This window comes from Hippichthys cyanospilos, chromosome 19, assembly GCF_059441005.1.
Source record: "Hippichthys cyanospilos isolate Australia breed blue-spotted pipefish chromosome 19, RoL_Hcya_1.0, whole genome shotgun sequence".
Classification (NCBI taxonomy): Eukaryota; Metazoa; Chordata; class Actinopteri; order Syngnathiformes; family Syngnathidae; genus Hippichthys; species Hippichthys cyanospilos.
In genome coordinates this window covers 11,573,134-11,597,660 of record NC_142387.1, presented here as the reverse complement: position 1 = coordinate 11,597,660, position 24,527 = coordinate 11,573,134, and the positions used below count along the sequence as shown (strand labels likewise).

Here is a 24,527-nt window from a genome sequence, read left to right as displayed (position 1 = left end):
GGACTGTAATCCAACAAGACGTTAAATGTTGAATATTTGTCCGTGGACAAATATTTATTATTAATAATAAAGTTATTTCTCCTAATAATTCAGTTATTTCTTCTTGATAACAGATCTCTACTATAACATTCTGTAGGCAAATATTTAGAATTATGACTTTTTGAGAACAGGTCTCACAGTTTATGTTGATTAATTTTTGTGCTCAAAGAATTCATATTTACATATTTTTGTGAATAGATCTTTACTATGATGACAAAAGAGGACAGTATAAGTTGAATATTTTTCTGTGGACAAATATTATTTATAATTAATAGTTTTTTGAGAAAAGCTCTCACACTTTTTTTATTATTGTTTGTGGACAAATATTTATTAAAAATCAGGTTAATCATTTAATTTTGTAAACAAATCTCTATTGTAATCCAAAAAGATGCTATATGTTGAATATTCATCAGTGGACAAATATTAATTAATAATAACGTTATTTCTTCAAATGATAAAGTTATTTCTTCTTGATATCAGATCTCTTCTATGATTAAAAAAAGATTATTTTTTTGTGGACCAACACAAAGCGATAAAAACATCTTTCACAGGGGGTAGATCACAGAAAAAAAAAAATTGAGAACCATCTCTGTAAGTTTCCAAAAGTATAAATCCTTGAGATACTTGCTGGGTATAGATTTAGTTTTGGCAAAAAAAAAAAAAATCAAAACAAAACAAACATGAAAGCTCGCATAAAAGTGCGAGTCGGGCCCTCCACCAATCAATAACACACTCGGAAGCTATTATTTCCCATTGATCAGTAGCGCTTGGAAGCGGCACAAATCGAACGGATACAGTTGGATTAGATAAAGCTATCCGTACTCAATACATCAAATATTGACAAGCAAACATGTTGCGGCCCTTTACTCACTAATCTCATTACCGGCTTGACAGGAAGTTTATATTTAAATTTCTGCAACTTTCTCTTTGCTGATTTCTTTTCACCTGTGCTCGCCATCTGTACCAAAAAAAAACGTTCCCGTGCATTCAACTTTATTATAAAACCAACTAAATTTGAACTCATAATAGCAGAAATTAGAAAATGGGGTGGATTTGAAATGGTTTATGACCAATAGGCCGTGAAATTGCCACAGGAGCGGCTATTTTAGCGAATGCTAAAATCCTCAGCATTCTGGGAGCAAAAAAAAAAAAAAAAACGACAAAGATCCTTGAGCACATGCTTTACATGGAGAGTCACAGCGAGTGTCACATGTCCTGCCTGGCCTTCATCCATCTGAAACAGCATTGTCACTGATAACTTTCCAGCAATCTGTCAAGGTTATCTTCTGGCATGTCGAGAACTTGTAAATGTCCAATAAATGCGTAGCCATGCCGATGCAACATTCGCAAGCATACGAATGTGCAAATGAATAAATCATGATGTCTTTCTTCGCCCTGACTGAATTAAAGCTTGAAAAGAATACAAGATGCACCCCCAAATTCAGAATACGCAAATAATAAAAGAGCCGAATGATGACGCTTTCTCTCGAGGACGGTGTGTACCGTTTGCGAAAGCGCTTTCAAGACGGCTGTCGATCGTTCCGAGCGCGACGGCGTTCGCGCGGGGCGGAAGGTGTTTGTCACTTGACGTGCTGTCGCTTGACGTAACCGTACAGGAAGGAAGCCTGTCTCTTGGAGTTGGTCACTAAGACGGCCTGCTGGAACAGTAGTGTGCCAAACAACGGGGAATCAAGTCAAAAGTGCTTTGAACAGCACATGGAAACCCCATAGGTGGTTTTTTTTGCCCATTTTTGGATCACGACTCTCTAAAAAAGCATTTTTTTTCCCCAAAATTTAATTTCACCCCCCCCTATATTGTTGCAGCAACACTCGCTTATATACCTCTTGGTTTCATACCAATCCGGGTCAAAAAATTCCATTATAATGACAAGGCGTCACCAGTTCAAAATCACTCTTCGTCATTATCGGACGTATATTTATTTGCAATAATTACCGTGACGGAACAAGCTAGTGGGCGGAAGTCAGTTGGCTGTCAGCTGCAACACGCGCTCAGGTTGGCTGAGGTTGTTACGGCATTATTTTCAATAAAAGAAGCGAGCAGACTGACCCAACGTCCGAGTCTAAACACAGGAATATTTCTAAAATGGAGAAAAGTTATGATGTCTCCAGATGATTCAGGTAAAAGTGTCAAGCGGCGTGAACACGGGGTATATTTTATTTGACTCGTTTATTAATTGCGATCTTATATAGACACAATCATAAACTTGGTGGAACATGGACGCAACTTCATGTATTTATGGCAAAATGAACCCGAGCAAGTCAAAGAAAACAAAAAACAACCGCGTTGAGAGCATCGAATGTTACGCTGGCGAGGCATTCACTGACCGCTCATAATGTGGGGAATCTGAAACAACGCGCAACAAATATATATCTTTCGGATATGAACGCAAGACAATGTTACGACGACGAGATTGACTTTGTTTTGCTAAATGTTTTACATTGCCGCCAAACAGAAAATTTGACCCTAAAATGAAACAAAATAAGAGGTTGAACGGCACTTGACCTTATTAGACGATTCAAATGAAAAGATTAGTGGATTTCACAGCAGCTCTACTACGGATTCATCTAGAGTTGCCATGAGCGAGAATCCTGTCACCTGCACACTTAATAGCTTTTTTTTTTTTCTCTCTTTTAGGACCTTCAAGCAATAAATCCAGCAGATATAACAGCATAATGTTCAGTTGTTGAATGTGAGGCAAAATTTTCCTATTGCCAGTCTGTTATGCTTCCTTTCCAGCTCAAAGGAAAATGGCTCACAGATACAGATTTTTTTTTTTTTTTTTGCAAACGTGGTACAAAACAGAACACAAGAACGCCTTTCACTGTCAGAAAAAAGGGGGCAGTACCGTGACCCTTTTTCTGCAGTAAATAACCTGTCAACATAGACCCTTTTTGACACATATTAAGTCGGAGATGTTGATTATAGGGTGCCTCCAAGGGGATGGAAAAGTGGCAAAGCAAATTTGTCACGCAGTTTATGTCCAATATTACCAAGTCGGATCATTTGCCAATAAAATTAACCTCCCCCATTGAGTGCAGTTCATCAAAACACAAGTATAAAGGGAAAATACTGTATGTATGTACTGAATTAATTACTTTAAGCATTCAAGTACCTGAGTAGTCAAGTAATCGACATTTTTAAATGCTGTGACAGCAGTAGCGCAGTTCTTTTTAAATTGAGAGCAAATTGCCTGGAACATGAAGCAACTTAGTTATATTTTGTTTTTGTGGCTCCTTTGCCGATATGGGGGCGGGGTTAAGCGTCATACTTATTGGCCTTGTCATCAGTGATGGAATTTTCCGGCCGGCAGAAACAAAACAAATGATGTTGCATAATCTTCTGGAGTTGCTAAATGCGGCTGGGAATGTAGTTCCAAGGTTTAATAAATCAGATATTGGAGGGATAATACTATTTTTTAATCTTTTTTTCTCATATTGTTTCACACTGGAAAAAAGGTTGAGAACCACAAGTGTACATATACAGTATACGTCGCCTTGTTGAACCGACATCTTTGACAAACAACAGCCAAGACTTCGGCCTGCGATTACATCATCACGCTATTATCCCGTTTCCTGGAAACACGGTTGCTGGCTATTGTACATGGCAGATAATACTCGGCAATATTTTCCCTTTGAGAAAAGCAAGCGGCGCTATGTCGTAATAATTATTCATTCATCATCCGCTTTTCAATAATGCATTTTCAGTTCAGGGTTGCCGGAGCTTGCGCGTCTTTTCACCGACATACGCGGAGTTTATGTCATAACACAAAGCCCCACGGGTCATCTTAAAGGTCCCTCCCGCTGTAAGTGAGTTCACGGGGAATGATCCAAAAATATATGACCGTGTAGTTAAAATGGTTAAGAAATACACGACTTCATTTTCGATGTTTATTTTTCCTAACCATAACAAAATGGAGACAAGAATCAAACGATTCACACAAAGCAGAAGAAGAGTATTATTCGTAACAATGGCGGCAATAATGATTCAATTAAGATGTGGGATTTCTCCGGGGACGAGCTTTTCAACCGATTTAATTATAAAGGGTCATAAAGCAGTTGTTCGGGGACCGATGTCAACACCGGAAGCGCGGCACGAGACGAGCATAAAATCATAATTCCGATATTCATTTGGATGCACGTCTGACCGAGCTTCGTTTACATATCTTATTGTAGATTGTGAAAAATATACAATTTATTTTTTTTCTGTAAATATATTTTGTGATGATTTTTATAACAATAATAAGTTCACCTTTTGGTCCGAAAATCACGGTACTTTAAAGTTATTAAATATAAGCAAAATTTTAAGTGACAGTCTTAAATCTGGAACTGAAGTTGAATAAAGTTTTACTTATCTGCAGTATTAGTTTGTTTTCCATCAAAATGCAGTCTGCCTTATAAATTAGTATGCCTTATAACCCGGTCCCCTTTATAACCCGGTAACCCTTATAATCCGGTACCTCTTATAACGCAGTATATATATATATATATATATATATATATATATATATATATATATATATATATATATATGCACACACACACGCAAACATTTCGAAATGAACCCTTTTCACGAAGAATGTGTCTCATAACCTGGTGCATAGTACCCTTAGTACCTTATACGGAATTTCCCCAAAATATATCTTTTCATTGATTGAACGCACATGATAATGCATTATAACCCAGTGAGCCATATAAGGTATGTGGAGATTTCCAAAAAAATAGACCTATACATTGAGCATGTGTCTTATAATTCGGTACGACTCATATATGAAAATGTCTAAATATACTCCTGTAACACCATCTCTATTATAAGTCAGTTTACCAAAAAAAAGTACCCTTAATGAGACTGCATTATAACCTTGTGTGCGTTATATCCCGGTATATCTTGTGTATTGAAATTTCCCCAAAATATATATTTTTTCTCAGGAAAGCAGCTCATAACCCAGAGCACCTTATAACCCGGTACTCTTTATGCATGAAATTTCCCAAAAATACTTCTTCATTGAGTAAATGTCTTATTACCTGGTGTGCCTAATTTATTTTCAAAATAAATGTCAAAAAACGGACTCGTCTGTTGAGAATGCCGCTTATAACATGGTGCACCTCATAAACGTAAATTTCCAAAAATAGACCTGTCCATTGATTATGTGTTTTATAATCCGGTGCACCTTATACCCTGGTAAATTTGAAATTTGTAAATTTAACAAAAAATAGACCAGTTCATTGAGACAACGGCAAAAATCGGAGGCATCTTAAAAATACGGCTTGTAGTAATACGAGCTCTGTCTAACACAGGCCAACCAATCATCAGATTTTAAGACTGTTTGATCTCACAAAGAAAAAAAAACCTGTCATATTTGTTTCCAAATCTTTCAGAGAAAACAAGTTTTCGGGGAATTATTTTCCTTATAAATTTTTAATACGAGCACAAGTTGTGCTTACTTTTTGTGTAAACTTTATGGGCGAGCACCTTTGGGACAGAGAAACTCCAATGAAAAGCTCCCGAGAGTAATGAAAACAGTCCTTGTATGATGTTGATGACACAAATAGCGATTGTACTCCAGGCACTCGGCCGCTTTGGTGGTGAGACTGAGCGTCTCTGAGATTTAAGGTGACGAGACACAGGACACAAATGTACTCACCTTCATTCAGGTGAAAAAAAATAGCTTAATAAAAATTGGGTAGGAGCAAAAAAATCTGAAGGGAATTCTTGTTTACTTTTTAACGGTTGTGAAATCAACTGATCAATAGCCCTTGTTTGTGCAATCATTTGATGGTGTTAAAGATTTTTTTCTTTTTTAATTAAATAAATATTATCGATGTACACAACTCACCACCACATGGGAGCTGCGGCTTTTTATCACCCGGTGGTCCGTCACAGAAATGGAAAGCCGTCGAGAAAACTATTATACAACACGTGGTTCTGCAAAAACCTTTCACTTCTTCATGACTGCAGAAAAAAATGATATCTTGAACATTCAATATCATATCTAAAACATGCTTCTGTTCACCAATGATTGCGTCCAGTTCTCTTACGTATATATACATTTATAAAGATACGTATATATATATTAGGGTTTTTTTTAAATATTCATTTGAAGTACAGCTTCAAGGTGAGAACATCTTATTGCCCGGAAATGGTAATCAAGCCACAGTAATGAGGCATCTCAAAGTCCAACATGGGCATTATAAATTGCAGATTACACACGAACAAAGAGATGGGTGACAACTCCTAGCTTCCTTGTAGACAGGAAACAACAAATTAGGAAAGGGTGACTCTCATCATCTCCACGGATATTGCACACAAGCATATGTCCTCTCTCCACCGCTTAAATTTGCCGATGACACGCCAGCCATCTGGCTGATCCAAGACGGTCACGTTTCTGCATATCAACCTGAAAGAGACACTTATGTGCGCGATCTCGTACGAAATCTTTTCTTTACTCGCAGTTACACGAGTCTTCCTAAGTAAAGAAAAATTGGATCTGTCTTCAACAAACTATTTTTTCTGCAAGTAAACCGAGTGCCGCAATCTGGCAGATCGTCGACGCTAACTCGGCGGTACGGAACAGAAATAATGGTAAATAATCACGGTGAGCAGCACCCCTTAATGAGGTGCGAGTCCCTCCATATGAGACTGGCCATTTGCGCTAACCGAGATGTCTCCGTGATTCATGTAGTGCTCTTCACATGAAACAAATCGATATTAAAGTCGACAGCATCCTCATAACGCTGCACATGCAGGACAGCTTACATCAAACATTGTCAGATGTCATTTGGCTCTTGATGTTTCACCCGAGAGGCTGAGATGTAGCCATAAGCTGCTTTTGTTCCCGTACGGGTCACTTGAAATGCTGTTGGATTGAAATTTTCAAACCATAGAGAATCTCCTCAGTAGAGGCGCTACGAAATATTGATTGTGAGACGGATATAAAATTCTCTCAGAACTACAAATTCGCTTTTTCAACGGAATGTGAATTTGGGCTAAAACACTCACTTAAGTAGGAACAAATTCAACATGCTAACATAAACAAAGCAAATAATTTGCTCCAAAATAAATTGCTAGTCGTTTATACTTACCATATTTTTTTTAACTGTTAGGCATACTTAAAATCCTTTAATTTCACTCAAAATTCTACAGTTTTCCTCATATTCAGGTGAGCTTTAGTTGAATTGAAGATGAATAACGTTTGACTCATTGATGTACTGCTGTGAATAACATAATATGCATGAATGCACAATATATGCAAATGCATTCAAAAAACATTTCTGTTCATTGAGACTCCACTTGATAATTTGGTCAATTTTATGATCTAAACACACGGTAACGAAGAGTTGATACTGTTATTGAGAAACATAGCATATTTTTGTGGACTGTAAATTACACTTAAAACCCCTAATTTGCCCAAAAATTGACAGTTCGCCTTATATATGGAAATTTCCAAAAAAGACCTGTTCATTGAGACTACGTTTTGATAATCTGGTATGATGTATTATCTGAAAAATACGGTAAATCACTCTTTGTACCGTTACTTAGAAAGATATTTTATGGACAGTAAGGTGCACGTAAAAATCCCTTAATTTGCACAAAATTTGGCAGTTTGCGTTATATATAAAACATTTTCAAAAATAGACCTGTTCATTGAGCCTCGTTCTGATAATCTGGTATGTTTTGTGATCCGAAAAACACGGTAACTCACCATTGGTACCGTGATTGAGAAACACACCGTATTCTACAAATTGTAAGGCATACTTAAGGCACCCTAAATGAAAACCATACCATCTTTTTGAGGACGGTAAGGTACACTTAAAATCACTTACTTGCCCAAAAATGGACAATGCAGCCTTGTATATGGAAATTTCCAAAAATAGACCTGTTCATTGAGACTACATCAGATAATCCGGTATGTTTTATCATCCGGCACACACCGATAAACACAGTAGCCTGTACACAGTAATCTGGCATGTTTTGTGATCCGAAAAACATGGTAACTCACTATCGGTACCCTGATTGAAAAACACACCGTATTTTATGGACTGTAAGGCAGAGTGACTGAAAAACATACCGTATTTTACGAACTGTAAGGCACGATTCAAATCCCTTAATTTACCCAAAGGTTGGTAGTACACCTTATACAGGTATATAGAAATTGAAAAAAAATTACCTGTTCATTGAGACTATGCTTTATAATCCTACGAAGGTGCATAGGATTATAGACCGAAAAATACGGTAGATCTTTACGTAGTGAGACAATACAGGACACCATTAGTTCTGCAACACATTTTGATGTGATATACATGTATATGACGTGTATATGATCCACACCATATCCAACCCGTCCGTGTAAACTGAATCGTTATGCATAAGCATTCTTCGCTTGTCGGCAATAGATGGGCGGGCACACATGAACGGGGCTAAATAGACAACGAGATAAACACGGCGAGCTGACATGTCTCTATCACCATGTGTCATCTTAAATGAGGAGCAAGCTGCGTGTTCACGTTGTATCTATCACGCAACACTGGCAACAATAATCAATCTGACATGCCATCTGCTTCTGCTTCATAACCATCTGTATTTGCAATCACACCCGTGATAATTTCTGCACTTTTTCCCCTTTTCATACCCTTACCGCCCGTCTCTGCTCCCCCCGCAAATCATCTCCACTTCTCTAAAGATTTCTGCTCACGCAATCTCTCAATATTGTCTTCCTAATATCAACGGTGGCACTAATTGACGGAATTGTACAAAGAGAATGCAAAGTAGATGACACAAACAAATATAATTGCATCTGCAACGGTGACACACGTGGTAATAATCCCTCTATAATCACACAGACTGATAAACATCAGGAATAGCGTTATTGTTGCTATTAATAAGAAACACCTGGAACAAGAAAACAAGCGGGAAATTATCCGTTTTTCTCCCTTGTGGAATCCGGCCCCTATTTAGTTTGCTTTTTCAGGAGAAATAAAGAGGGCAGCTGCTTTTAACATCTGCCGGCGTTTTGCAATATTGATACAAGAACGCGGCTCGTCATCCAATTAAGTGTGTTATTCAGCGAAAAAAGTTTGAAATTGATGGGACATCAGTTGCTTCGGTCGGGGGGTTTTCTTCTCGCTCCGATCGCAATTGACGGCAATCAAGTTTACGGCTCAAACAAGCCCCCCGTGCCGGAGCGTAGCGCTCCTTCATCTGGGCTAAAGCATCTCACGTGACTCATCTGGAAGACTAATTCAGCCAGGCTGGGAGACATGTGCTTCGCACTTGTCCTCGGAGTTTCCTCGGAGTTCATGTTGAACACAAATTCACTCACTTAGCGTAAAATAGGGGAGCATATGGTTTATTAGGGGGAAGTGGGCAATTCTGTTTCGGTTTACACACAGATGTTCAATTAAGGATATTGATAAAGTACAATCTGTGATTTAGACCTTGACCTATGATAGCTTGCGCGATACGGATTTTACAACACACTAATATATAGCTATGTTACTTTTCAGGAGGGTAAAATCTGTTAGTGAGCGTTACCCTTCGTTCATAACGTTAGTAAATATGACACATTATTAATGTTATTATTATTATGAAAACAAAATGCCAGAGGGGAAAAAACAAAGAATTATAATCAGTAAATTAAACACATTTAGAAAAGGTTATTGGCAGTCGCAAAACGGCACTTGGGTTGAAAATAAGCCAGTTACGACTCAAAAAAGGACAACCCCAATATTTGGGTCGATATGAGCTAACCCAAGTTGTTTTGCACCAAACAACTTCTGAATGTGTCCTGACATGACAGCCTAAAAAAAATGGATTTTTTTTTTCTCCAACACAACATAGAAATAGCCCAAATATGGATTTAAAAAAAAAAAAAGACTGATCATTATGTTTGCATTTGACACAACATTTTGAGTTGCTTTGCAAAAAAAACAAAAATTATTTCAGTCTAATTTTGAACAAGGCAATGTAACTGTGGATTATTTTGTATAATTTTTGGACCCTTTTGGAGTATTGAAAAAAATAAAGTTGGGTTAAAAATAATCCAAGTTTGGGGCAAAAAGAAAAAAAAAAAAGATTGACCGATGCATTTATTTTTATTAGGGTCCAAACTTTCTGGTTTATTTTGCGCAACACCAGTTTTTTAACAAAACTAAAAAAAAAAGGGTTGTCTTGTTGACAAGTTGAGCCAAATATTAGTTGTTGTTTTTTTAACCTATAACTGTATAAAAAAATTGAAAAATATGATCAAAGTGACTAAATATTTGGCCAGTCCTTTTTCAACCCAAAATTGGGACACAGGCGCATCCGTACGAAACACTTTCCAACTATTTGCAAAGGCAAAACAAAACTAAATTGGAACCACTTTCTCGACCTCTTTGAGTGTCTTGTTCGAAGGTGTTTTAAAACTTTCGACTGACACCGCAGTTGGCAAAGTACCGAGAATCAGTAACGATCATTTTCCCGTATTTTGTTCGTCCACAGCGGGACTTAGACGGTCCTTCTATTTTGCCTTTTTTTTTTTTTTTTAGCCGTGCTTTCTTTAGAACCCATCAGTCATTATTAGGCACCAGCAGGAGCTCCTGACCCAAATAGAAGAATCTCTGGTCCGTGCGAGACTGCACTTATCTACACATGATTACGCTCGTTTGTCTAATGACCAATCCCCATTTGCAAATCCAGGCTTGTGTGTCGGCGAGTGCGCTCGCTGCAAGAAACTGCCTGAAAAATCCAAACTTTCGATGCTACTCGTACCTTCGCGAAATCCTTCGCTCGTTAGATGACTTGATGAGCAACCTCTACATAATTCATGTTGTGTATGCGGAAGAGTCGAACATAAAAGGAAGCGAAACAACGCTTAAACTTGTAAACTTGCCGCGCGCCGGATGTTTAGATCGAGTCTGCTTTTTACGCCTGATTGAGCTTCGGCGATCGGTATCGGGAATAGCTTGAAATCGGAGAATGTAATGGCTGTGCAAATTGGTGTCAGAGTGCAACGCGGGCTCGACTTCTTGGTTGATTTGTAAAACTGACGGGGAACCTCGGGAATAATGAATACAACTGCTTGGATTTTAAACGCATATGCGGCAGATCCCGTTATCCTCTTTAAAGCGTTGCATATGCATGGGTCGAGTTTATAAATAATTCTCCCATCCATTGTCCTAATTGTCAGTTGAGTCAAACTGCAGCAGAATTCAACCGATAATTTATAGCTAGTTTCAATTCTGCTTTTCGTGACCATGAAACCGAGGCGTCGGATGAATGTTAAGTTCTGCAACAAGCAAATGAGATGTACCGTATTTTCCGCACTATAAGGCGCACCCAAAAGCCTTAATTTTATTTTTTTAAAAAGCTGATGGTGCGCCTTATAATCGGGTGCGCCTTATATATGGATGAATATCGAGATTGGGATTCGTAGATGGGGAATGAACTGATAAAATAAGCTTTACCGGTTTCTTTTGTGTGTTGCTCGTATTGACATTGAGTTATGCTATTTAAAGTGGACAACCGGTGAAAATTTGGTTCAAAATTTTGAACATTTTCAAAGGGCGAACGTTGAAGAGCGTCTTCAAAGGTCTTTGATTTTGTCTGGTTTCGTTCAAGGCCTTAGTTGTTATTAAGACACTGTGAAACGGTCTTAATTGATCTGAAATGGTCAATTGTGGAATTTTTGAACGTTTAAGAGGTGAACATCAGCGATTGTCGGCAAATGTTCTTTTTATTTCTCAGGTTTCCTCCTGGGTGCACATTTGTTCCTAAGATGTACCGAAACTCTTAATTTTTTTGCGTTCTCAGGAAATTTTAACATTAACAAGGAAATTTTGAACTGTGAACAGGTTGATAATTTCCATGCAACACAAAATAGTTTTAAAATTTCTAAGATACAGTCATGAGAACAATTGCGACCTCGAGCAAACCCCGACGAATCCGACGTGAATGAGCATTCGCTACCTTCGTCAACACTCGCAAATCTTCGGCTCACAATGGACTTGTTGCTTCAAGACTATTTCAGATTTAAAAAGACCGTTTCAGAAAGTCTTTTTGAAACCCTTAGTTTGGATTTGGGATTTCAAGAATGTTCAAGGCAAAACTTGAGGTCTGTATAAGCAATTTTACTTCTGAAAAGACGTGAGTAAAGGGCCCAAGCAATTCTAAAGGTACAAATAAAAAGCACACAACCCAATTCGAAGCTGACAATAGAGCATTTCTATTACTATAGACGACAGAAAGGTTCTTAACCAGTTCCTTATGTCTGCAAAGATAAGTTGTTTTTTCTCCAGTACCAACCTAGTTCCAACTTACAAGACTGACTTCACAATGCACTGCTTGTCTACAAAATATTTGCAGTATTCCAATTTTTGCAGTGGACTTTTTCCAGTCCATTGACACCAAAGTGAAGTTCAGGTCTCAGTCGACGACTCCATTCCCCCTCTGGCCATGATTGACCTTTACTTGTTGTGCATTTTGCTTTCAAGATCTCAGCATCCTCTGTTGATGTGTAGACACACTTTTCACTAGAGCGGGTCAATAAAGTCCGCTGGGTTGCACGGGGCGCTTTTTTATGGAGGTTTTCCTTCTTGAAATAATTTGGCAAATTATACCATATTTTATGTTCTCTAATGGGGGTACGAGTACATTTGTGAGAGTGTTTTCAATATCGTATTTATTATGCATTTTATTGCTTAGTTCAAACTTGAATTGGTTATCCATGAGTCCCAAGATTGCTCGTGATGTTAAAGACAGAAGTAAGATGATTTATATGGAAACCAAGCTGTTGATAATCAAGAAATACGAAGAAAGCTAAGCTAGCCTAGCCTACCCTACTAGGGCATATGGGCATAACAAGCGTCACTCAAAGGTGAATAAATCCTTTTTATATTTTTTATCTATAATGTTATTTAATTGTATACATGTATATTATATATAAGTAGCACTTAGCATTACTATTTTAATACCAATTTTAAATATGTACCGTATTTTCCGCACTCAAAGGCACACCTAAAAGCCTTTGTTTTAAAAAGATGATGGTGCGCCTTATAATCAGGTGCACCTTATATATGGGAGAATATCGAGATTGGGATTCGTAGATGGGAAATGAACTGATAAAAAAAGCTTTATCTGTTTCTTTTGTGTGTTTACAGTTGAACAAGGTTGCTCATATTGACATTGACTTATTATGCGATTGAGAGATTAGAGTTACTATTTGAGTTATTGTTATTACTTTGGGTATTACTATATTGTGATTGAAAACGTTTTCAAACATGTCATTAATTGAGGGTGCGCGTTATAATCGGGTGCGCCTTATATGTGGAAAAGGTTATAAAATATGTCATTAATTGAGGTTGCGCCTTATAATCCGGTGCGCCTTATAGTGCAGAAAATACGGTATATATAATTTTGATGTTTTTACACACATTAGTTAATTAATATAAATTTGGATCGCCCGCCATACGGCGAATTTGCGTTACGATCCCAACCGCGGAACGGATTTATCTCGTAAACCGGAGGCCCACTGTAATCACTTTTTATGATGAAATTGCATAAAATTGTTCTTAATTTGAAAATGTACTGTTAAAAAACTACTGTTCGAGATATACTGCGACAGAAAATGGATAAATAGATGGATGGATGGATGGTACCTGTAGGAATTCTGTTTATGTCCCATGTACCCAATTTGTAAGTGATTTCAAGTAACCCCTGGGGTACGCGTGTCTCCGTTTGAGAACGGTAGAATGCATCACAGGTACGTCTCTGAGTTTCCTCCAAGGATTTTAAGACATATGTCCTCATTTGAAACTCTAGCTTTTTGAAATTGGTGTCATTTTCAAACTATCAGCCTTTCCTCTGTCCACTCTTTTATCTGCAAACATCTCCGTCTCAATGGCATCCTTTCGAGGTACTTTTTAGAGGTGCACCACCTTGTTTACTCACAAGAGAGACATATGCCGGAAAAATGGATATACCGCCAAAATAACAGGTGTGACGTTCCAAAACGGAAAACGCCTCTTCTGACATCCATTGAAGCCACTCTTGTCAGAGCCCCAAATGACAAAATGATGGCTGGTGATGGGCGTCAAAGCTCTATTTTGATGCGCCGGAGAATTTAAGTGCAGTCTTTGATACTGCAGATCACAGCGCCTCATGCATTTGTCTTTGCAATGATGGAGGTATGAATTCCTAGCACGGTTCACTGCTGTCCAACATTATGAAAGGCATTTGAAGCCCCGGTGTTTATTGTTGCAGCTGTTCCCGCTGCTGCTGTTTGAAATAGGTCAGCTGAAAACATCCGGGAGCACGGGTGAACGTAAACGCAGCCGGACAGCTCCGGGATCAGAGAACATCGCATTTGGCTGCTGGTTGTTAGCACCTCGACAAGAGGAATCAGACAATGCTCAGATGGTGAATTTTCACTCTGATGGTAATAACGTGACTCTTCTGTCACCTTCGAACGTTGAAAAACAAGAAAAAAGGATTACCTCAGTGTAAGAGGATCGTTTGTACTCTTCTCTCATAGCCAATCTACTGACATTAGATGCCTGTGGTCCTTATTTAATCATTCAAACAAGATTTAAATAATTCAACTGAATAAAGTCAAATGGCTTCTGTATTGGCAAAACACAATGAATCCTTTATCAAGTCAATCAAGGAGTCATAAATGGTTTATTTGTTATGCCACAGAGAGCTGGTGGACCTTGGTAAAAGGCTGAAATTAGTGTCACTGGAGTCAGGATTTTTTATTCCTCTGAAAAAATGTAGGGCCGAGGGGAAAAGTCGACCAAGCCGGGTAGTCAACTTCATCAACTTTTATCACTAAAACTCATGGTTCAATTACTGCAAAGTGGAAAAGAAATAGGACAGCAGTAGTTCAGAAATAAAAATAAAACATTCATATAGAAATATTCACTTGAAATATGGTTTTGTTTGTTGATTAGGTGCAAAAATTAATTTCACCCTTGTGTCACAAATCCCAGTGGACGTTGCCAACCAACCATTGTGTCCCGATTTTATGTTGGTTACGTTTTAGTCTAGTTCTTTGGGTTATGTTTATGTTAGTCACAAAATTCATGCAATAAATCAATGAAAAAGGACTTTGAACTATTTACATTCATTTGTAGCGGAACTGAAAAAGCTTCCTGTTTCTATGTCGACAAATCATAGCAAATAAAGTCAGACATAATTATTGTACTATTGCTAGCATGCTAACGCTAATTGCAATTGTTACCTTTGCAAATTTAGTTGGTGTCTAAATATAAAAAATTTAAAAAATACGAGTAGATATATCTTAGTAGATATACCTTAGTAGATAAAAAAGATGTTTATTTGATGGAATAATTTCTTGATTTTAAAAAGATTCAATAGTGACCGTACTAGAAAAATGCATGATGGCATCACAGAACGCTCGATTATGCTAGCATTGAAACCATTCATCTCCATGTAAGTATGAATGAACCAAAACTGTACTTATCCTCTTTATGCAAGTCCAACAAAAGTTCCTTTTTAATGGCTATTTTTTTTCCACCTACTTTGTGGCGTTTATAGTGTCTCTTTAAACTAATGCAGACCGAATGCTCATCTGTTAAAATTAATGACATAGACCTTTGTAGCTTCTTCTGGGACGAGCTCACTACTTTTTATTGAACAATAACTTGATGATGGCTTGATCATTTAAAGGGGAAAAAACACAGATATACGTAAGCATTATATTTTTTCAAGCCGAAAACAATTTTTGAAGTAAAACAAAAACACAGTATCCAATTAACCGGCCGATTGATTTATAACACTTTTACTGAATAAAATAATTTATTTTCTTCACAATGCATCTCAAGGGGTTTTATTTACCGTATTTTCCGCACCGGATTATAAGGCGCACCCTCAATTAATGCCATATTTTATAACTTCTTTCATATATAAGGCACACCCGATTATAAGGCGCACCATCAGCTTTAAAAAAAAAGAAATAAGGCTTTTAGGTGCGCCTTATAGTGCGGAAAATACGGTATATGCAGATTATCACACGATACGCTCAACCTTATTGTACCCTAAATAAATCAACTCTCCAAAGGAAATACAAAGGGTCATTTCCGACACATCAGTCATTCGCGGAACATAATGAAATATGAACGGCGCGGTTGGGTGTGATGTTGAGCCCGAAAGGTGCGGCACCTGGGTCGCCTTAGTGATAACGCCGCTGCTAAATCCATCCGTTTGAACCTCCTGGCCTCTGCTTTGATTGCCCTCATCAAACATCCTGCCACCCTACTGTTCGCCACCGTTTCTGCCTGTCCTACCATGGCACCCCCACCATAATTCTTGAGTCTGCCAAGTTGTGAGAGGATGAACTATTAATTTAGGTGAAGTGCCACTGTGTCCGTACCTGCTGTTCGGTTCAGCCGAGCGCTGCCCTGAATAAAAAATAGACGGGCCGCCCGTCATATTTCACCTGTCTGGCGTATGTATGCGCACCTCTGGGCCGTCGTTGCGCACCCGTTCCGCTTTGAAAAGTATCCGTTGTGATTGGATGGACAAATTTGGATATTTTAGCATAAGCGTGTTTAAGTCAAAGCTTAAAGTGAAATATCGTGCAGCAAACGATGCTTTTGTAATAGTGGAGAACGAGGAAGCTTAAAAAAACATTTTAACCAGGTTTTCGGTAGTAAACAAAAAAGATCTAGTTTTAGAACAGGTTTGTTACGTTTTTTAAGGTTTTGTGTTTATTAGCTTTAGCATCAGTTTTGTTCAAGAAGCGATTTCAAAGGCTGACGGCAATGTCGGTTTATTTTCAATAAAATTCACTTTTTTGAAGCATGAAAAAGAATTATACTGAGTATTGTGCTGCAAACGTTTGTGTTTTTCTCATAATGACTATGGAGTTCAAAATTCCTAAAAAAACAACAAAAACATAATGAGATTTTGACCTTGAGTTTACAGCACAGTTTCTTTATGTACAACAAACAACAAATAAAAGCACCATTTTTGGGGGGAAAATTTCATGATGTAGTCCCATTTTAATGGCCTGCTTAGCCTGGTGTGGGGGCAGGAAATGCCTGGCATGTAATATGCTGGGGAAAACCATGATTGTCTTTTGTGAAGTTAATTTTTTGCTTTTTTGACTTAATTTCATAACTCACATAGCTTTGGTCTTAACCATTATAATATTTTATTCAAAGATTAATCCCAAATTTCTGGATTTGCCTTTTGTCGTGTTGGAAATTTTTATGCATTGTATTACTGATGTTACAATTAAACATCTATGTTTTACGTTTTTATTTATATTATAATTATATGCTTTCACATATTTGGTTTGGCTGATGATTAGTTCAGAGAATTTCAAAAGAAATCAAATCAAAGCTAATCACTGCAAACAATAAATAAATACATGCAGATAAACGTTTGTGTTTCTATTTATCTCAGATAAAAGCTTATTGCGAGATCAACAGTTGATAAAGCCACCGATAAGAAGTATCCATCTGGAGTCCCAAGAACGTTTCCGTTCAAGCTCTCGCAAAGTCTCGCAGCCACGCGTGAAGCTGCGTTTCACCCAGAACTAATCTCACAAATGCATGAAGTTCGATTCCCCGATGAGCGCTTTGCTGCTTAAGACGCTTTAGGTGAACGGACTGGTGGAACGCTTGCTTGATGGTCCCAAGAAGGCTGCGACTGAAACATCAAGCACCCTCCAGCCTTTGCCCAACGCAGCTGGATCATGAAGGACTATGCCGGTAGCGCGAAGCTTACAGAGAGCGGCTTTGTTTAAATTTCACAGCCGGCTAAGCCAGGATGACAAGCGAGAGCGCAGGATGGCCACGCTGCCTAATGAGCCGGCGGAAAGTGGACATCATGAATGCACCGAGAGGAATTACGGAGCGTTTTGTGCTCTGATTTGAGATTTAGGGAGATGTTTGTGAAACTTTCTACTTAAGCTAAGAGGATGATGGTGCGTAAAATGAACTTGCGGAATTGCTGCGGAAGACAGGGAGAAGGCCGTCAATCTTAATTTGCTGGAAAAAAAAACGTTTTTTTATTCTTATATATATATATATATATATATATATATATATATATATATATATATATATTAGTGCTGTAAAGCAATTAAAAAAAATCAGTAATTGGAATTAATCTCATTTTCCACAGATTTTTTTTCTGCAAGAGTTGTAGAAAAAAACTCTGTATTCTTGCAGCAGATTGCTTCAGTAAAGTCTTGAAATTAAATTAAAATCATCAAATAATTTTTCAAAACGGGTCTCATTTGATAGCTTGCAAGGTATACCGTATATTAGGAATCGGGTGAGAAACTCAATGCCATTTCACACTGGTAAATAAAATATTAGGGTGAGAAAAGCAGGCGCTTTTGACATGCTAATACGTGGGAAACATTGCCCTCTGGTGGTAGGATGACAAAGTGCTCGATCAGACTTGTAATTTAAAAAGTGCTTGATTTTTTAAATGTTAATGTCTCCAAGGATGAGCTTAATTAATCATGGCAGTCGATTAATTGTGCAGCCCTAATATATATATATATATATATATATATATATATATATATATATAAATTTGTCTATTTCGACAATCTAAGTTGTATGTAAAGTGGTCTCAGACCTAATTTGGATGTTGTCGGGATTTCAGCCTAGATTGGTACCAATCTACTCAACCCTCTGAACTTCAAACGGAGCAAACACACACCCACACTTCTGACTAAAGTACTCGTATCCTAATGAGAGCAGACGCTTCTTAGCTTCCTAAAGCCAAAGGAAAGCGCGAAAGTTCAAGACACGGCTGCTGCAGCGAGACCGTCTTCAATAGAAGACCTGCTATTCCAAGCTTCCTGTGCTGTGTGAAACGCACCCCAGGTCGCTGCTCCTGACAGCTGCTCTCTTGTTTGAACATCAATTCCATTTCCAGCGCCCTTTTACGTCTGCCTCACTAAATCTTGCTGTAATTATGACACATAAAAAGTGCTCCAAGGGGAAATGATGCTAATGAAATTTGGTCTGTAGGGTCTCTTTTGTATAGTTATGTGTCAATGCAGTGGAATTGCTTCTGGCTAATAGCGAGGCTTGCTTCGCTAATTGTGTGTTGGCTGGGATAAACGTCGAAACTCATTCGTCTCCAAAAATGGAGCTGGAAATCCGAGACTGGGCTGAAAGCGGTACCGCCCCCCAAAAAATTATCGTCATCTCAGATGCCCCCAAATGACCAATTCATTACATTGAATGAAAATAAAACATCGACAAACACATTCTTACTTGTTCTTAATGCTTTTGTCACTTGTATTGCCGAGTTTCAACAGATGTTTGACGGGTTGCTATTTATGTACGACTGATTCATCGGTCTGGTCGCCCCTTTCCCGCTGTCGCCCCTCCGAGCAACCTCGTTTACATCAAGAAAATAGGACAGACGTCATATAAATAACCCAGAGTCAAAAATCACACCGCGGCTTTTCAAACAGAAAGAGGTCCGGTGAGGAAAAGAAATGACAAAGAGCAAGGCAATTTAAAGAAGTTACATTTGTTGGGAAACGACTGCACGCTTTATGCAAGTCACTTCATCAACTTATTCAAGACCAAAGACGTATTAAAACGTCTTATATATATAATATATATATATATATATATATATATATATATACACACACACACACACACACACACACACACACACACATACATATATACATACATACATACATAGAGGGTATGTTTAAATCATTATCGTCATCTGGGTGAAATTTCAGCTCCCTGGCGTCTTCCTTCAATGCCTTCCTTTCGATAAGCAATGTCTCTGATTTAAAAATCAAGGGATTGGACAAAATACCGCACAAAGTATGTTTAAATCTGACATGTTAGCATCATCTGGGTGAAATTTCAGCTTCCTGGTGTCTTCTTTCAATGCTTTCCTTTTGATAATAAATGTCTCTGATGTAAAGATCAAGTGATTAGACAAAATACCGCACCAGGTATGTTTAAATCTGACATGTTTTCGTCATCTGGGTGAAATTTCAGCTCCCTGATGTCTTTATTCAATGCTTTCCTTTTGTTAAGAAATGTCTCTGATGTAAAGATCAAGGGATTGGACAAAATACCACACAAGGTATGTTGACTTGATATTGGGAGCTCCACGCTTCGGTAGAATAGAGTTTTGCTCGAAAGTTACAAATTACGACTTATACGGGATGATTTTAAATGCCTCATTTGTCTGCACAGCACATTTTTTCATACCATTGCTTCCTTTAGCCAAAATACATTCTAGATGAGCCTCAAATTTGATGGATCGTTCTTTGGGCTGATTATCCACAGCGTTTCCTCAAGACTGACTCATTACTTTTTAATTACACAACAACAAAGAAACCCAATAGCAAAAAAAAAAAAAAAGAGCTGAACCCCAAAAAAGTCAATAAAGAAACTAACAATGGACTCCACTTTGCCAAAATGTTCTTTCTAAAGAATAATACTCACGCATTACACAGAATATATACGATATTTCACTGCTTCTTTGAATTGTGTGACAACAAATCACCTTTGAAACGTCAACTGACCTGACAACCATTGAGGACACATTGGGTCAGTCAGAGGTCCTTAAAGTCCAAATCACATTATTTCAGCCTCTGTGCTTGGCATTTGTAAAGCGCGTGTGTAAATTTTAATACAGACGTGCAAAGACTAGCTGAGACAGTCCCGAGTCCGGCTTTATTCACACTTGTCAACGTTGCTTCGCTTAGTGCGAACACAATCACCCCAACCCGGTGCCGTTGTTGCCATAAAAGTTTTATCGCACAATATGACAAACTCTATCCAATCACGTTGCGGCGCCATGCTTTAGCCGCGTGAAAAATGCTCCTCTGACAGCTCATTCTTTAAAATAAACAATTCATGTTATTGCTAGTGACTAAATGAAGTTATCCGGATTATTGTCTGGTTATCACTTATCTCTGGCAAAATGGAGAAATACTCTGATAATGGATGTTTAAGACGGATTTGTGTTTTTTAATTATGCGAGATTACTCAGATTTATTGCTTTAAGTGAATGCATTGACTGAAGTGCGTTCTAATGAGGTAAATTGACAATATACGCGATTACCGTTCAATTGGTGAAAAATACGTATTCACCAAAAATGGGTACGGGACAATAGAATGGGCTAATTCAGGGGTAGCTACCTTTTGGACTCGAGCGCCACAAAATGTTCTTAAATCTGAAAAAAAGGTCCGACCCGGAGCAGATGGATGGAGTGTTTTGATAATGCACCTCATCATGGCCGTGGCTTGCCCATGCCTGGGTTAACTGGTTAACATTTGTTGTACTTAAAGGAAAAAAAAATGGTCTGAAAACCTCAGGACGAAATCTTGTCCTGTTTCATTTTTGAAATTTCAACAAATGTTTCGACTCTATAGCTCTGGAAACCCTTATTTTTAGAAATACCGTATTTTCCGCACTATAAGGCGCACCCTCAATTAATGACATTCTAAAACCTTTTCCATATATAAGGCGCACCGGATTATAAGGCGCACCATCAGATTTTTCAAAATCATTCAGGCTTTTAGGTGCGCCTTATAGTGTGGAAAATACGCTACTCTAAAACATGGGTTAGCCATGGGTCCCAAGATTGCTAATGATGTTAAAGAGAGAAGTAAGAAGATGATTTATATGGAAAGCAGCCTGGAGCTAATCAAGAAATACGAAGCTAGCCTAGCCTAGGCTAACCTTACTAGGGAATATGGGCATAACAAGCGCGACTCAAACGTAGATAAATCCTTTCTATATTTTTTATTTATGATGTTTTCTGATTGTATCCATGTATATTATATATATGCGTAGTACTTACTATACTATTTTGGTACCAATTTTTAAAATGCATGTACAATTTTGATGTTTTTACCTTGGGTTATGAACGCATTAGCTATTTAACATGTTTGGATCGCCCGCCGTACGGCGAAGTCGTCTTACGAGCCCAACCGCGGAACGGATTAATCTCGTAACACGGGGGCCCACTGTATTTGAACATAACCTGAAACTTTTATAACAAGTTCGCCAGTCGAAAATGTTTACCCCCTATTGGCAGCTGTATATTTCCGTTCTGGTTGATATATTTGAAGTGGAATGTTGTAGGACTGAATATGATTGGTAGCGATTGTCCAGTGTTTGAAATAAACGTCTCACAGTCTGGACATTGAGTCTGCCAGATGGCAATGAGGGAAACAAACCCGATGAGCTGGCTGTGCTCTTGCTAATCCAATGGGCCTTGATGACCCACTTTCCACATTATGTATCCTGGACGGAAAATGAAAACCTCCACCACATACATGGCCAGAAAAATAACAGCCGGAACAAACACGTACAAAAGCTCATGACCAACATCAGGAAAGCAGGACAATCATCACTGAACTACGTTTCCGGCGACAAAACGCGGAAAAAAAACTTCACGATAAATCGACGGTGCAATCACAAGAATAAGCAAAAACATTCCAGCGCTTGATTTCCCGCTCGTTCAAACAACAAAAATAGACGATATCAGCACTCAAAGCCGTCAAAGTTGCTAACAGAAACAGAAATGTTGCGAACGGGATTTATTGCAATCAGTGGAATTCCCTGCAGCAATCATGAGACGGTAAATGACAATCGATGGCCGTTTTTTTGTCAAGTCCTGCAATCGTTATTTAAACACAACATCCAGTATATGAACTGCTGGATTGGATATTTGTTTTACTTTTATCAAATTATATTTACAATATACCAAATTTTTCAGACTGTAAGCCGCACCGTTTTTTTCTTATGATTTGAGCCTTGCGTCTGATAGTCCAGTGTGGCTTTTTTTTTACCAGGAAACAATCCACTGGTAAAGCAAATGTGTGTATCTGTTCGTGTCAACTATGAAATAGAACTGAAAAGATGTGAATCTATGTTTTAAAGTAGTATTTAAAATATAAAAAAATATCTATAACATGAATGAGAATTTATAGAAGTTTGTGACATGCAAAATTGATGTGTGTGTGAGTGTGTGTGTGCTGCACGATTATGTCCAAAATAATCACAATAATTTTGGTCACAATTGAAATCACGATTATTCATCGCTATTATTCATCACGTTTGGTCATGCCGTTTTCTAAACAAATATTAATCGAGGCTTCAAAGCTTCATACTTACAAATAATAACGTAATTAAGTAAGCAAATAATAATGAAAACAAATGGCTGTTAGTAGCCAATGTCTGTTGCAGCTAACAGTAGCGAGCGTTAGCTGAGGTTTTTACGGCATTATTTTTGAAGAAGCGAGCAGACTGAACCAATGTCCGAGTCCCTCTGTGTTCATCATGAAAACTGAGAACTAGTTCGAATTAGTTCGAGAACACGGAAAAGTATTCCATTACACTTGTTTATTAATTGTCCAAAACAAACGAGCTGTGTTGTGAGGAAAAGGAAAATTGCGTCAAGGCTGGTGAGGCGTTCACAACCCGCTCAGATTGTGGGAAATATGAAACACACCTAACATGCAACAACTATCAAACGAATATGAACATAAAAACAAAATATGAAGTATTTAGAGATTTGATTTTTTCCATTTTTACAGTATTACCAAACTTTTAGTGCATCCAATACATGGTAAAATAGAAAATACCAGAGTTTGACCCTAAAATTATTTTTTATACAAGTGCAGACTCACACAAAAAAAAGTGTTTCTGTCCTTGGACAACATCAGAAAAGTTGCTAACAAATCACTAAAGTGTTAAATGTAGACACAGTCCAGTAAATTAAAAGCTTTTAGTCAACCATGCCTGTTCTACCTAGAGAATATGTTGTGGCTTTAACTTGTTTGACTCGGAAGTTCATGTTCTAAAAAAGAACAGTCTCCGTGGACATAAAAGCTTTTTGGCTTTTCCGTTCTGTTTCATAAATAAAGCCAAGTAGAGGGCACGTCCCAAATACCTCCGTTCTCAAGGAACTACATTTATGGCTAATTAAAATGGCGCTTAGCTTTCTTCTAATACTTTACTTTCTATCTAGATCAGTAGTTTGCAACATTTTTTTTCCAATAATAAATCCCAAATGAACATTGTGGTGGAATATTGTTGTTTTCGCCACAAAAAGGGTTATGCAATTAATTACTCACCTCAAATTCCACATTTCCCTTTTTACTTTTGATGCTCAGAAAACAGGCAGGTGAAAATCACAGGTAATAACCTAAAGAATGTGAACCATACCATGTCAGGTTTCAAACAGTTATTTGCAAAATAAACATGATATATGTATAGAAACACATGTAGAGAAAGACAATATGTATATACAATATGAATAGATCAATAATTGTAACAGTTTCCGGCCCTTTAACGAGTTCGCACGAACGCAATGCAGTTTGCCGTACCAAAACTTCATTTCCCACAATGCTTGCAGTGCCAGGAAGTACTTCCACAGATGGTTTAAATTAGTGCTAAAATGTGCTCTTAATCAAAGAAATGAAGCAATCAAAGCGCGTGGCATACACAC

At 37.9% G+C, this 24,527-nt stretch overlaps 1 long non-coding RNA gene across 1 annotated transcript in view; it reads right to left on the bottom strand.

Annotated features, from left to right (window-relative positions):
- Nucleotides 1-24,226, bottom strand: part of LOC148407910 (uncharacterized) — a 75,626-nt gene extending 51,400 nt beyond the window's left edge. Inside the window, exon 1 of the long non-coding RNA XR_015863678.1 lies at nt 24,154-24,226. This is a non-coding gene — a long non-coding RNA (uncharacterized LOC148407910). The remainder of the gene's footprint in view (nt 1-24,153) is intronic.
- Between the last annotated feature and the right edge of the window lie 301 nt (nt 24,227-24,527).